This window comes from Elgaria multicarinata, chromosome 9, assembly GCF_023053635.1.
Source record: "Elgaria multicarinata webbii isolate HBS135686 ecotype San Diego chromosome 9, rElgMul1.1.pri, whole genome shotgun sequence".
Lineage (NCBI taxonomy): Eukaryota > Metazoa > Chordata > Lepidosauria > Squamata > Anguidae > Elgaria > Elgaria multicarinata.
In genome coordinates, this window is record NC_086179.1 from 32,368,487 (window position 1) to 32,384,004 (window position 15,518).

A 15,518-nucleotide genomic window follows, 5' to 3' on the forward strand; every position below is an offset into this window, starting at 1 on the left:
CAGAGTGCAGGACACGGAATAACGGGCTCAAGTTAAAGGAAGCCAGATTCCAGCTGGACATCAGGAAAAACTTCCTGACTGTTAGAGCAGTACGACAATGGTATCAGTTACCTAGGGAGGTTGTGGGCTCTCCCACGCGAGAGGCCTTCAAGAGGCAGCTGGACAACCATCAGTCAGGGATGTTTTAGGGTGGATTCCTGCATTGAGCAGGGGGTTGGACTCGATGGCCTTGTAGGCCCCTTCCAACTCTGCTATTCTATGATTCTATGAGAGAGAGGGGGGGGGGGGATGGATGGATGGATGGATGGATGGATGATTGGAATGTTGGGGAAAATGTGACATCCCCAAAACAGAAGTACTATTGAGAAGAGATATCTGGGATCCATGCAAGACAAATGAGTGACAATATCACTTCTTTTTTTAAATGATTGTCTAAAAAGACACCCCTGTCCTATAAGCAGGCAAGAGGGTCTGATCTATGAACTGAACTGGATGAATAGTTTCCTTTCAAACGTTGATTAAATGTGATACAGATACATATGACAGATATTGTCCCCCAGTTTCCATAGAGACCTTCTCTTTTCTTTGTTAATAGTAAAGAATATAGCGGTCGCCCTGCTTGCAGCAGGTGAGAATCAAAATTATTGCTTTGCACAAGCTCTTTTATCTCTTGCCCCACAGAGTGACTTTAAACACTTTTGACTTTTGGGAAAAGCATGAGTCATTTATACTTCCTATTTCACATACACACGTACACCCTTTATGTCATTAACATCTAACATAAAAAGAGCTCTGCTGGATCAGACCACTGAATAGGGATGGAGAACCTTTTTTATAGGGGTCAAATTGTGATTTGGGACGGGTGTATTCCAGCAGTGTGCGGGTTTAATGACACAGGGAGGGGGGCAAGGATAGATGTAATTCTTACCAATTTGGATAGTTTCCCACCAAGCATACAAAACAGCTCAACTCTAAGCAAGTCTACTCAAGAGTAAGCTCCAATGCAACAGCTCTCAGGGCTGCAAGAAAGAACAGAGCTCAATTCTGTCCAGGGTATTTAGACTTTAATTGCCTTTTAATGCCCTCTTATCTCCAATGACTTATCAGAGATAGCAGAAGAAACTTGCCAGCCATACGCCTATTGGGTCCAAAATCCTAACCAGATGCCTAAAAGAAGCCCAGAAGCAGGACGAGCACAGCAGCACTTTCCTGCTCATGTGTGCCAGTAACTGGCATTGAAAAGTATGCCTTCCTCTGGTATTGAAGGTATAGCTGTCATGAATAGTAGCCCTTGATAGCCTTCCATTCCTCAATGAATTTATCTAAACCACTTTAAAAGCTGTCCAAGTTGGTAGCCATCACTAAATCTTGCAGGAGTGAATCTCCTAGTTTAACTACATGATGTATGAAAAAGTCCTTCCTTTTGTCTGTCTTGAATCTTTCTCCATTTAACTTTATTTGAATTAGTATTATGGGAGAGGGAGAAAAATGTGAAGGCACTCTTCCTTTTGTAGGAACTAAATGGCTGGCATTTAAGAGCTGAAATCTTTCATTGGTATACTTCATCAACAAACACTTTAATTGCAAGTAACCCCACCCTCCACCCTAGTTGTGTAAATGAGGCTTACATCAAGCAAAGACTATAGGACATGAGGCTCTATTAAAGTGATGTCCCATTTCAGTGCCTACCACTAGCAGAAACTCTGGAGAACTAGGAGCACCCACCCCACCAGTGGAGCTCCAGTAGAGCTAAGGACAGGCATAGTCAGGCACCCCAGTAGGAGCCCACTAATAAGAACCCCCATAAAGTTGGTCTTCCTCTTCACCATTGCAGTGCACTTTTTCTACATCCTTTCTTGCTCTATCAGATCCTTTTTAATACACAGTGACCAGAATTCCATGCTGTATTCTCAATCCAGCTGTACCATTGTATAATACTGGCAGTTTTATTTTCAATCTCTTTCCCTAATAATCGCCAGCATGGAATTTACCTTTCTCTCTTTCTTTTTTTACTTCGGCCACACACTGAGTTGACATTTTCTTTTTGAAGTCCCAGAGTATTCACCCGTTGCTCAACTCAGAGCCATTCACAATAAACAAGACAGCCGTACTCATAACACTAATATTGGAGTATTGCCTTGGGTGCTGCTGAACATCATGTTACTGAAAAGTTAATATGAACTTGAAAGCTGGGAACACAAAAATAATATTATGGAGTCAGACAGATGGTTTCTTTATGAGGAGGTACTAAATATGTACCTCTTGCTTCCACAGAGTCTGAGAGTGGAAGAAGCAATGTAATATGGCAAATATGAAATGGCTGAAAACCCCAAACAAGGAGAAAAGTCAAATACTTTAGGCTATCACATGTGGAATTCTGAGATTACATAAAGTTAAAGGACTAAAACAAAATATACAAGGCCAACTGCATTTTTCTTCCCAAATACACTGCTTCAATTAAAAATAGTTTAGAACTTAAAATGGAATGGTGATTCCATAAATGAGCTGGTTTCTTTTACTTTTCTTTTTTAAAAAGATGGTGGTGAATTAATTAGATGGCCTCTTTTTCCCCTCTTTCCTTTTTAGGATTTTCCTAACAACATGATTGGGTTTGTTGACTGGAATTCTATGGACAGGGACTGTCTCGTTTTGTTTTTATTGCAATATGCTTAGCACACATTAAACAACATAGCAATAATAAATGATGATGAATAATGAATCTCTTCTGACTCAGCTATAACTGTGCTCTTCTCCTGAAAGACAGGCATGTTAGTTTCTAGACATACAAATAGGTTTTGAGATTGAGGATTAGTGTAAGGATCAGGGCAGAAAATGGGTGTGGTGATGGCCACCAGGTTAGACCATGGAGAGGCAGAAGGTAGATTGGGATCTCTGGGTGATTTGCAGTAGATCGCCAAGGATTTCTGCCTCCCAATTGTCCAACAATAGCAACAACTAAAAAGCTTTCCTGTAGGAAAATTATTATTCCATCTAGCCCAGTATTTTAGATACTGACTGGCAGCAGCTCTCAAGGGTTTCGGGCAGGAGTTCTTCCAGCCTTAACTGGAGATACTGAGACTCGGATCTGAGGCCTTCTACATGCAAAGCAGGTGCTCTACCACTGAGCTACAGCCCTTTCTTTTTGATAGCTATTAGTGAATATATATGCTTCCTCCAAGTTCAGAGACAGCATGACTCCAAATTACCAGATACTGATGCCATACCATGGGAGAGACCTATTGCCCTCATGTCCTGCTTTTGAGCTTCCCACGGGCATCTCATTAACCACTGACGGCAACAGGATACTGGACTAGTTAGGCCTTTGGTTTGATCCAGCAGAACTCTTCTTCTGTTCTTATGATGGAATCTCAATGAAACTCTCCCAAATGGCCTTTTATTTCATATCATTTCATCTTTCCATTTTTTACTCTTCTTTCAGCCTTATTTTTCTTGTTTCTTCCCCCTTCCTTCCCATATTCCCACCCACACCGATTACCTCATTAAAAAAAGGTACATCTCCATTTGGTTTTCAGACTGAGAAACAAAATCCTCTGAAATACTCCCTCTGGTTGGCACCTGAAAGCATCCTCAAGTGAAGCTTAGCAAGCTGTTGGCAGCAACCGACCTCTTGGATTAATTATTTATTCAGCAAGGCTTAGATGTATACTTTGTTCATTATTCAAAAGCATCCTATGAATGATTTATACAGATGCATTGCATCTCAAAATGAGTGAAATGAGACTGAGAACAGTGTGAAGCAATTAAAAAAACACTTCTTTTGTAAAACAAAAAAAGAAGAAATTGCAGGAGGCTATGACAAAGTAGCAGCAGGCAAAATTAGCTGCAGGAAATATACAGCAGTGTGTGCTGACTGAGTAGGGGAAGAAGCAGGGAAGGCACAAAAATGGGAATTGGAGGCTGTGTAAAGATGGATACGGCTTGAACAGTGAACTGCTGTGGAACTACAGTCATTCCTTTGTGGGGGAAGTTCCATAATCCTAAAAGAATCTAGTTTATGAGCAGCCAGAGGCTTGTCTATGTGCTCTATGCACTCCATTGTGGCTGCGCAGTTGTGCCTTGTTGTTTAGATGACGCAGCTACCAACTCGCAGCCACATCGTGCTCTTCCCCACAAAGCTGCGCATATTCGATGTGTCATTTTACTGCGAGTTTTTACATTGCTCTGAGGTTACCACAGTTATTTGTTCATGTGTCAGTGGTGGCTTCAGTTCAGATTAAAAGAGTGGGCATACTTAGGGGGGCAGATAAGTATGCAAGGTAGCCACAGGACTACAGGGCAGGGGGCAGGAGGTGGGCTTGACAAGCCCCAGGTGAGTGTTTAGTAATGGCCTCCAGTATCAGAGGCAGTAACTCTGTGTGCACCAGTTGCTGGGGAATGTGAGGAGAAGTGTGCTGTTGCCCTCAGGTCCTGCTTGTGGGTTTCCCATGGGGAGCTGGTTGACTTCTATGTGAACAGAATGGCTCTTCTTATGTTATATTCTCCTTTCTCGTTGCATGGTGGCCCCAGTTTAAATTGGGGCTGCACATGCTTATACTACAGTAAATAAAAAGCTAACGTTCAGCATTGCAATTAACATAACAGGTAGTTTGGCTCTCAGGCACAAAAAGTTTCTCCATTTGAATCCTGACTCTTCCTGCATATTTTAATTTAAAAAAAATCCAGGGGTGGGGGAGAAGTGAAGAACAGTCAGTTGTCTGATTGGGTTGCTATCCCCCTTCCCCATCTCTCTCTCTCTCTGTGTGGTTCCTCATTTTCTCTTCTTCTCTCTGCTGCCTTCTTATCAGCCCACAGGAGCTGAACTTGAAAACCAGTGGGCTGAAAGCACAAGTGATGTGTCAATTTCCCACTCCTCTGTTCGTAAAGGGTAGCTTTATTCAATGCATTAATAAGTTGTTTCCCCTTCTCTGCATCTCCCCACGTTACACCTTAATTGCTTAATTGTCCTGGCTGGGACTTTTAAAAGGAGTTGTTAAAATGGAATCGAGGGAAGGAAATATAATTGTAAAGATGACAGAGCAGCCAACGCAAGTAGAAGGATGGGGTTTGGGGTTCAACCTCTGAAATGTCACTGCCCATAACAAAAGCACACCTCTTTAAAAAGGTGGAAGAGTAGAACGAAGGGAATCTACGCCTGTAGAGATTGTGCTAATCTTCCATATTTCTAAAAACAATGAAAAAGTCTGACTTGCTCTGGGGGGTTGTCTATACGCAGGGAAAGCTCCATGATGGCTGTGAATCTGTGCTGCATCAGTTATACAACGCAGGCACAGCTGCACAGCCACTGTGGGACTTTCCTGCAAAGTTGTGCGCTGAAAAAGTAAGGGATTTAACCCGACATTTTCAAAGGAAGCAACATCAGGATAGCTCTTCTGCCTTCTGACATCGCTCTGGGGCCAATTCAGGTCCAATTTGGGGGCAGTCCCTGGTGCAAGGCGACCAGCAATTGGCTGAAACTTCTGGTGACACTCCAGCCAGAGCATACTTTCTCTATAGTCGAGATTGACATGCACTGGCTACAGCGTCCAGTGCGACCTGATTCCTGCCACAGTAGCTGCTAGGATATGCAGCTGCAGCGGCAAGAGGCTAACCACAAAACAAGGAGAGGTAAAGGGTCTGGTCAAACATGGGTTAGAGCTCACTATCGAGCCTACTCTGTGGCAGTGAGGGTGGCAAAGAGACAGTTCTTTTCCACCAGCATTGCATCTTCTCAGTGTCATCCGGCGGAGCTTTTCTGGGTGGTTCACGGCCTGTTACACTCTGGGCCAGGGCATGAGATAGTTGAACCCTCGGTAGCACGCTGTGACGAGTTTGCACAGCACTTTGAAGATAAAGTCGCTCAGATTCATCATGAATTAAACACCACAATTAATGCAGTTCCACTAGTAGAGGAGTTCAGAGCGCCGTCCAGTTCAGTTTTATTGGATGAGTTTCAGTTATTGAGGCCCGAGGATGTGGACAAGGTGCTTGGCCAAGTCCGGTCGACCACCTGTGTGCTTGATCCTTGACCCTCATGGCTCATTACATCAAATAAGGAGGGGATCGCCGGCTGGGTCCAGGAGGCTGTAAATGCCTCCTTGAGAGAGGGAGTGGTGCCGGCCTCTTTAAAAGAGGCGGTAATTAGACCACTCCTGAAGAAGCCTAACCTGGACCCGGAGGATGTTAACAACTACAGGCCGGTGGTTAATATCCCCTTCCTGGGCAAGGTGCTTGAGCGGGTGGTTGCAGGATAACTCCAGGCACTCTTGAATGAAACAGATTATCTAGATCCATTTCAATCGGGTTTCAGGCCTGGTTTTGGAACAGAAACTGCCTTGGTCGTCCTTTGGGATGACCTCTGCCGGGAGAGAGACAGGGGGAGTGCGACCCTGTTGGTTCTCCTGGACCTCTCAGCAGCCTTCAATACCATTGACCATGGTATCCTTCTGGATAGGTTGTCTGAGCTGGGAGTTGGAGGTACTGTGTTGCAGTGGTTCCGCTCCTACTTGGATGGCCGATTCCAGAAGGTGGTGCTGGGGGATTATTGCTCTGTGCCGTGGCTCCTAAGCCATGGGGTTCCACAGGGCTCTATCTTATCCCGTATGCTGTTTAACATATACATGAAGCTGCTGGGGGAGGTTATCCAGAGATGTGGACTGAGGTGTCATCAATATGCGGATGATACCCAGCTCTACCTTTCCTTTTCATCAAACCCAGGTGAGTCAGTGACTGTTCTGAACCAGTGCCTGGGCACGGTAATGGACTGGATGAGGGCTAACAAACTGAGACTCAATCCAGACAAGAAGGAGGTACTGTTAGTGGGTGGTTCATCTGTCCGGCAAAGTGATGTTTGCCTTGTCCTGGACGGGGTTGCACTGTTCCTAAAAGATCGGGTCCGTAGTTTGGGGTTGCTCTTGGATCCAGAACTGTCACTTGAGGCACAGCTAATATACCAGCTGCGCCCTTATCTGGACAGAGATAGCTTAGCTACAGTTATCCATGCTCTGATAACCTCTCATTTGGATTACTGCAATGCGCTATACGTGGGGCTGCCTTTGAAAACGGTTCGGAAGCTTCAGCTGGTACAAAACAGGGCAGCCCGTTTACTAACATGGACTGGCCGGCGAGATCACATTACGCCAGTCTTTTTACAACTTCATTGGCTGCCAGTCCAGGTCCAGGCCCGATTCAAAGTGATGGTATTGACATTTAAAGTCCTAAACGGTTTGGGGCCAGGTTATTTGAAAGAACGCCTCTTCCCATATGTACCTGCCCGGACCTTAAGATCATCTACAGGGGCTCTTCTCCGTGAGCCCCTGCCAAAGGAAGTGAGGCAGGTGGCTACTAGGAGGAGGGCTTTCTCTGCTGTGGCACCCCGGTTGTGGAATGAGCTCCCCAGAGAGGTCCACCTGGCGCCTACACTGTACTCCTTTCGTCGCCAGCTGAAGACCTTTTTATTCTCTCAGTATTTTAACACTTAATTTTAACTTAAATTTAAATTTTATTGTCCTAACTCTGTATTTTAATCTTATATCAATTTTGCAGCGTGGTTTTATCCTGGTTGTGCTTTTTATACTGTATTTTGTATTTGTGCTTTTAACCTGTTGGTTGTTTTATTATGGTTTTAATTTTTGTGAACCACCCAGAGAGCTTCGGCTATTGGGCGGTATAAAAATGTAAAAAAAAAAAAAAACATGCGTGGTTCCACAGTCATGTGATGGGCGCATCATGATTTCATTAATTCTCCTGGCTCCGTAGTTCCCCATAACCACCCTGTCCCCATGCTCATGTGAACTGGCCCATTGTGCAGATGCCCCATAAAAATGAGTGGTGAAATAATTCCACACTTATTTCAGAGGAGTATCCTTTGCCTTGAAAGGCAAAGATCAATACAGCCGCAATTGTTCAATTGACAGAGCCTATAAACACGGGGGTGAGAGGTTATCAACCTCCCTGGACATTTGCTAAACAGGCAGGATTGAAACTATTTACAATCCAAAGGTGAAATTCTTCACACGTCCCAAATCCCATTTTAGATCACTGGTGGGTTTATCCTGGGAATGGATTGTAAACACATTAGCACTCAAGCGCAATTTGAGCCACTGAGAAGCTTAAATTTCTTGTATACCATATTTAGCTTGCATTTGAATCCAAACATTTATTGAAAACATGAGGCAATTAAAACATAATAAGATGGTAGATTGTTGATAAAGAAGCATTGGGAAGAGAGATGAGAATAGTTCGCCATTTGATTGGCTTGTACTATATACATACAGAGTTCCAGAGCTATTGTGGCACATAAACAGAAGGACAGTTTGTTCTGATTCTGGTGGCAGATGTCCAAACAAATAAACACATACTTTTATTTTAAAGGAATAAAAACAAAGACTGAATACAGGAAAGGGGTGTGTGAAGCACATAGAGGTTTGCCCAAGGCAAAAAGGAAATGTGATTGATAGAACCGAGACAGAATTTTAACAGAGCTGAAAGTAATTTGTGTGAGAGGTGCTTCTTTTGTTCCCTTATTACCTCTGATCAAACAGGCTTTGCAGGGTTTTGAAATAAAACAAAGCCTGCAAAACCTGTTTACCAGAAACAGAAATGGGATCAATGGGAGAACTTCCATTGGCTCAATTTGGAATTGGGCTCAGCTAATATGAGGTATTTTCCAAATATCATCAGGAGTATGATGTGGCCTGAAAACCTCACCCCACCCCTTGGCAAAACTATCATTCATGAGCCTCCTCCTGTCCCCACCCCTTCCCTTAGTTAGTGTTGGTAGAAGTGACCGAGAGGCTTACATGCAAGGCATCCATTCCTCCCTGGTGCCTAGAATACAGAAACAGCAGGGTCCCAGTTGTCAGAGACTCGGGGGCATGCAGTTTTCTGTGAACAGAACAGACAATATAGAGCTAAGATGGACCAGTCACCTCTACTTGACAGTTCCGCTTTTTAAACACACTCAGATCATGGTGTGATCATGACTACAAGGATAAAGTGGCATTTGCTTCTGTTGCCTTGATTCTAAACACATTTACTCCTTGAGAATAAGCACCATTTTGTTGTAGAAAAGAGAGAGAGAGAGAGTTTAAAGTAAAAATAATAAAAGGATCATCTATAACCAGGTACATGCCCAGCTGGCCACCCTCATGTAGAAAGGATGCTGTGGTGACCACCATCAGCCTCAGAGGACTCCAGCAAGTCCATCCGAGCTGGTGCTGACACTCAGCCTGTTTTTGCTGACCGCTTTCTGGGTGGTCAGTAGACACACACACACACTCACACAGTCATGACTCTGGATTTCAGCATTGAGGTTCAGCCCGAACTGCACTGTTATCAACTATGTGAAACAGCAAGTGAGGGATGCATTGGCCTGTGGGCCTTGGTATGAGAAAATATGCTCTTATTTTCATCTGTTAAATGTAGAGGGACATGATCTGCAAGACAAATGGAAAACCTGTGGCCTTCCCGATGCTGCTAGACTAAAACTCCCATCATCCATGACCACTGGCCATGCTGGATGGGGCTGATGGGAGCTGGAGTCAAACAACATTCGAGGGGGCACAGATTCCCCACCCCTATTCAATGAAATTCCAACTTCATGTCTTTGGCTAATCCTAACACCCATCATAATGTCTGGGAAGAAATGGCAGGGTCTTTAAAGGAAAATGTAAGAAGTGGTTGGGAGGATATAATACATTTTCATTTTTTTTTATAGGGTTCATGCTCTGCTTTCTTCATTAAAGCCACTCATTGGCTGTGTTTGTACTATCAGGAAAGGAAAATAAGCCACTGTGGTTTATTTTCCTGCCCTGCACATGCCTGTCGCACATCATGTAAGTACCACAATTACTCTTGCCAGGCACAGCTCATCATGGCATCCAAATCTGGTGAGGGTGGGGGCTGGGAGTGTTGACAAACCACCCCATACCCATGGCTTGTTTTAGAGTTGCAGGGTGGTTTGAAACCCACCCCATTGCTGGGTTCTGACAATACAAGTGGTAATTATGCAGCGTGCAAACAGCACTTGCGGAACAGGAAAATAAGCTATGGTGGCTTATTTTCCTTCCCGAAGCATGCAAACCCATTCAATATAAAGCAATGACAAATGCCATCACACCCGGCCTGCTCTGGCAAGTGAGCTGTCTTTCTGGTGTTTAACATGTGCTGTCATTCCTGTTTTCAAAAGATACACGCACGTCACTGTGAAGCGTGTGATGTTGACAGAAAAGGTTTATTTAATGCCTGCTAGTCATGTTCCTGAGAGCAGGTGTTATAGCTTCTTTGTGGAAGAAGAACAAAAGGCAAGTAGAACCAGGCACATGGAAATTAATGTAAGTTTCAATAGGACATCTTTTTTCCCCTAATCCTTGCCCCACTCCAAAAGACACTTCACTTAAAGCTCCGTCCGGCAAGCATTTTATTGCATGCTCATTAGTGGGCACTCAGAGTTTTCTCAGGTCCCTCACAGGACGTTGTCTGCCTCCCAGACGCCTTCCGCCCCTTCTGGCCTTCTTTGCACAACAAAAAAAGCCTCTTTAAGTCCGATTTCTTTTAAACTCGGAATTGCTGCTCTCCTGCTGTGTGCAGGAGAAGCAGCATCATTTGAACAGCGGACTCAATGGGCCTTGTGCTTGTTGTGTACTTCTTCTTCTTGAAAGAGGAAGTAATTGAGGAACGAAAACACAGGCGGAGAAGCGAAGGTAGGGAGCGTGTTAACCCCCGGTGTGATGGAGCTTTTACTCAGAAACCTTAGACCAGCCTTTCCCAATGGGGTGCCCTCCAGATATGCTGGAGTGCACCTCCCATGATCTCCATGGCCTTTGGCCACACTGACTGGAAATGCCATTTATTTTGGCTGGTGGCAGCAGGAATGTGCCCCTCAAAGTTGGTGGGTTGCACCTTGTAGAATCTGTCTCTGCTTTCTAATCAAATGTTTTATTTAAGCAAGAGCCTTTTCTACAAAGGTCTCTCAGGCTGTGGCCTCTCTCGCCTCCTGCCAGAAGCAGTGTGTGTTGCCCTTAACTACTTCCTGGTTCCTCCCAGGAAGCGCAACCCATTCCAGCTGAATTTAATAGTTCTTTTATATTATTACACTCAGGGGCATCCAAGGGGTGGAAATATTCCCCTGGACTGCCTGAAATTGCTCAGCCCTGATTTACATGATCTCCCAACCTCATGGAAGATGTGTTTTTTTACTGCAAGGGCCTCCGGTATGGCTGGAAGAACATTGAAATGATCCAAGCTGATGGGACGGTACCATCACAAGGGCCTTTCCATTGGAATCAGCACCCTCCCACTCCAGAGGTTATGCTGACTCCATACTAGGATCCGTACAATATGGATTTCTCCTAGCTCTCAGACCAGCATCAGTCCAATAACTGCATTTGTCATCGTCATCCGAAAATTTTATATTCAACCATAATCAGCACTGAATTAAATTACATAATTGGGAGAGGAATGTAATTGTATTTGGTTACTCAATAAGCAGAGGAACAAGGATTGTTACTGTAGCTGTATCCTCCGCCCACATGGCTGGGTCATTTAAAAATATGCTCCCAGCCACACAGCAACTAATCAGAGATAACGATCTTGCAGTGGGTAGAAAGAAGCATGTTCCACACTCCAAATACTTCCCACCTTCATGCAGGAAGTATCTGAATTTCCCAGAAGGCCCCGAAAGTAGAGTCACTCTGCAGCATTGTGGGAAATGTAAACATGAGGTCCCAGCCACCGCCACCCCTTATCAGTGCTGGAATAAAAAGAGGACAGGCGTCAGTGGTGGGCCCTGCCAGAGTGCTGAGGGCCCAGCATCTGCCTTTGGGGTTTTTGTGCTGATACCAGGAATTAAGATAGTAATAGTTAGATTACTGCAAGGCCTGCCTGACCATGAAGTAGGCTGAAGGAAGGGATGGAAGAATCTGTCAATGTCAGTTTCTCTCCTTTTCTCTGGTCTTAAGTTCAGTTCATCCTGAATCTTGAGAATTTTTCAAGTCTTAAGTTTGGTTTGCAATAAACATTGAGAATACATATTTTTAAAAAAGTTTGCATGAAATCCGCATGCATTTATTGTGTGCATTTCTCCTAATGCATGCATTTTTATATTGAATTTTGCCTAATATTATATTGATTTTTTGGGGGGGTCTAATTCTATATTCAGGTTGTTGTTGTTTTTAAAAAAACAAACATCAATTTTTGAACATTATTTTTGAACATTATTTTCACTAACGTACACATTTTTGTGTGTACTTTCCCCTTATCTATGCATTATCATATGCATTTTTCCATTAGGGAACTCCACTACAAAATTCAGAGAAGTGCAAATTTCAAAGGATAATGGGGGTTTGATTCATGTACTGGTTTGAAAATGCGAAATTAACATGAAAACAAACTTCCCCACTATCCCTAGCTAAAGGCTTTTGTTTGAACAGTAATTTATTCTGCAGCTTATGGATAACAAATGATGGCTCTAAAGTCAACTATTCTTATTGATTTATTAATAGAGCTTCAGCTATTGGGTGATATGGAAATGTAATGAATAAATAAATAAATTTTATTTATATCCCGTCCTTCCTCACAAAGAGCCCATGGCAGCTAACAAGGTATAGAAAAAAATTACAAGAACAATATTAAACCTGTGACTAAAATCACAAATATATAATAAAATACAATAAAACCATCAACACAATCAATCAACCAACCAATCAAAAGCAAATATAGCACTTGCTTATACCAGCAAAGACTCCAAAAACAAATCTGTCTTTAACTAGCACCTAAATGTCCCCAGGCTCTTGCCTCCTTTTGCAGTGGGGATGAACCTAGAATGGTTGTGTTCAAGTGATATCATCTTGTCCAAGATGGTGGCACCCTAAAGAAGTCACTTAAGATAGGCTTGCATGGCAGGCATATAACCATACCCAACTTGGATGGTCTTTTCCCTTCTGTTTTTGCTGCTGGTGGAGACAGACTTGGTGTAAGGGGCAGGGGTGGCAAAGGAATAGGCCAATAGATCATTAGAACCCTTTTGCCTTGAGAAGGAGGAACAGAGACTAAGGCTGCCTGTGAAACAGTGACTGAGGTAAACCAGTGCCACCCTCGGGGACATTTATTCAGAAGGAACTCTGTGAGAATTACTTTTGAATAAATGCCCCCAGAAGCTAGTACTAGTTTACACTGTACCTCAGCCACTGTACCAAGCTGACTGGGGAATACTGGGAGATGTAGTCCAATCCATCCAGAGGGCTCCTATTTGGGGTAGGCTGCTGTAGTTAGAGTCTACTGACAGTTCCTTCTTGTGTTTGAAGTCTCCATGAAAGAAAGTTTCAAAAGTGACCTTTGTGTGGTTATCTGCCTTCCTAGCTATCTGAAGTAAAATTAATCAGGACCCAAAAAATTCTGACTCATGTCTGCATTGACTAAAAAAAAAAAAAAACACCAGAGAAAAGCAGATAATTTGGTGTCAACCCCACAACTGAAATCATTCAAGGTCCGACACGATTCTTCCTTGTTTTCTACAATGGGCTTCTATTTATCTGGTATTGATTAAATGTGGTTAAATTTAACTCACTCAGGGAGGAGGCCATTCACTCTTTTTGAGCCTTTCTTTTTTAAATTGTTTGTCCCACCCTATCTCTGCACATGGGTTACATCATTTTATTGTATTTATTTTTGTGGACACTACGAAAACAGGACTCACTTAAATAGACCTTAACTCCTTAGTTATCTGCCAAGAATTGTCAATCACTGCAGTGTTAATAGTTTCCCTCCCACACAGCTGATTAGTGTCACTCAAGCCACAAATGGTAGGCAGACTGCAAAAACAACAGGCATTGTAGTGGGGTGGAAGAGGGAAATATCAACTCTGTACACTGCAACTTGAGAGATACCTTGTAGGTGGAAGAGAAAGAGAGAGGAGGCGTGGAGAACACTTTCCACAAAGTTTCTGAAATTTCTATTGTTAAAATTTGGAGGTGGGGAGAATGGGGGGATGGCTAAACATGTTGGCTGTGGGATTAAATATGGTTGACATTATGCCTGATGACTGTGTATTAGGCTGAGTGATTTGATTAGAAATCAAGAACTAAATGAGACATAGCTCCACTGCACATGTCAGAACACCTTGAGCAACTTTTAAGTGCCAGGCTAAAAAGGCATTTGTTAAAAGAGGAATGCTATTTCTACAGGCTTACACTGACAAAGGGCTATAGGAAGAAGTGCACCCTGGATCTGATTAACCCCTTCCAACTCTACTATTCTATGATTCTATGGTTGTCCACCCCTAGATAATGATTGTGCACAATTGAACCAATGACCTAGGGAAGTCGTGGGCTCTCCCGCACTAGAGGCCTTCAAGAGGCAGCTGGACAGCCATCTGTCAGCTATGCTTTAAGGTGGATTCCTGTATTGAGCAGGGGCTTGGACTCAATAGCCTTAGAGGTCCCAATTCTACAGTTCTATGAATGGCTTATTAAAAGGTGCTGTGCGGGGATGATGCAGATTAGGACACTGTGGGGCAGGGGGCTTTTACACTTTCTCTCCTACTGTCTACCTGATGTGGGTCAAGTTCACACACACACACATACACACACATAACCCTGCTATTTGTATTAGAAATTAGAAATGCAAATATCAGGAGTGGGAGGCATTGTCTGGTTTGAGGCTGCAGCAGGGGGGAAAGGATTTTAAAAAAACCATATATCAGGGTCCTGATGCAGATAAGGGGTGCTGCAATTTAATTTTAAAAAGCTATTCATTCTGTTGGTAATTGCACGAATGGCGTCACCCATTCTGGTTTGGCCCATATATATGCCTCTGTCCTCAAGTGCGCTCAGGATGTATAGACTTTGGAAACACAGTATAACATGCAAACCATCTTCATTGAAATGGTTCTTTGTGATATGAGAAGGTTTTGCACTGGTGTTTGATCCCTCAGTGTTTGATCCCTCATGACTGTCTCTATATGTAACTCATCACTTGATGCTACATCAGCCTTCCCCAACTTTGTGCCCTCCAGATGTTTTGGATGACAACTCCCATCAGCCCTAACCACATAACCACTGGGCATACTGGGAATTGTAGCCCAAAACATCTAGCATGTACCGGGTTGGGTACACAGACATCAAATGTTACAGAAAACATGGAAACTCAACTCACTCTTACGAATATCAATATCACATGGAATTTGGCCCAACTGAAATCAGTGGGACATCCATAAAAGCGGTGAATTGATCTCATTGGCTTTAACCAGCACAGCACCAGTAGAGCAAAGGCTACACTATGTCATAGGTTCACAAAAATGTGCTTGATGGCAGAAATGCACAATGAAAAGGCCACCGAAGCAGCCTGTGTCGAATAATGCTGTGATTTTGCAACTGGCGGTCAGCAGATTGTTTCCCACTGGTACTTAGCCGCTCGGCTTCCAGCCGCTCGGCAAAAAAGTTCTATTCTCTCCTTTCCCCCAGGCAGCAAAAAGAGCTTTTGCCTCCCAGCAGTAAATGCCTGAGGCTGCCATTCACCACTGA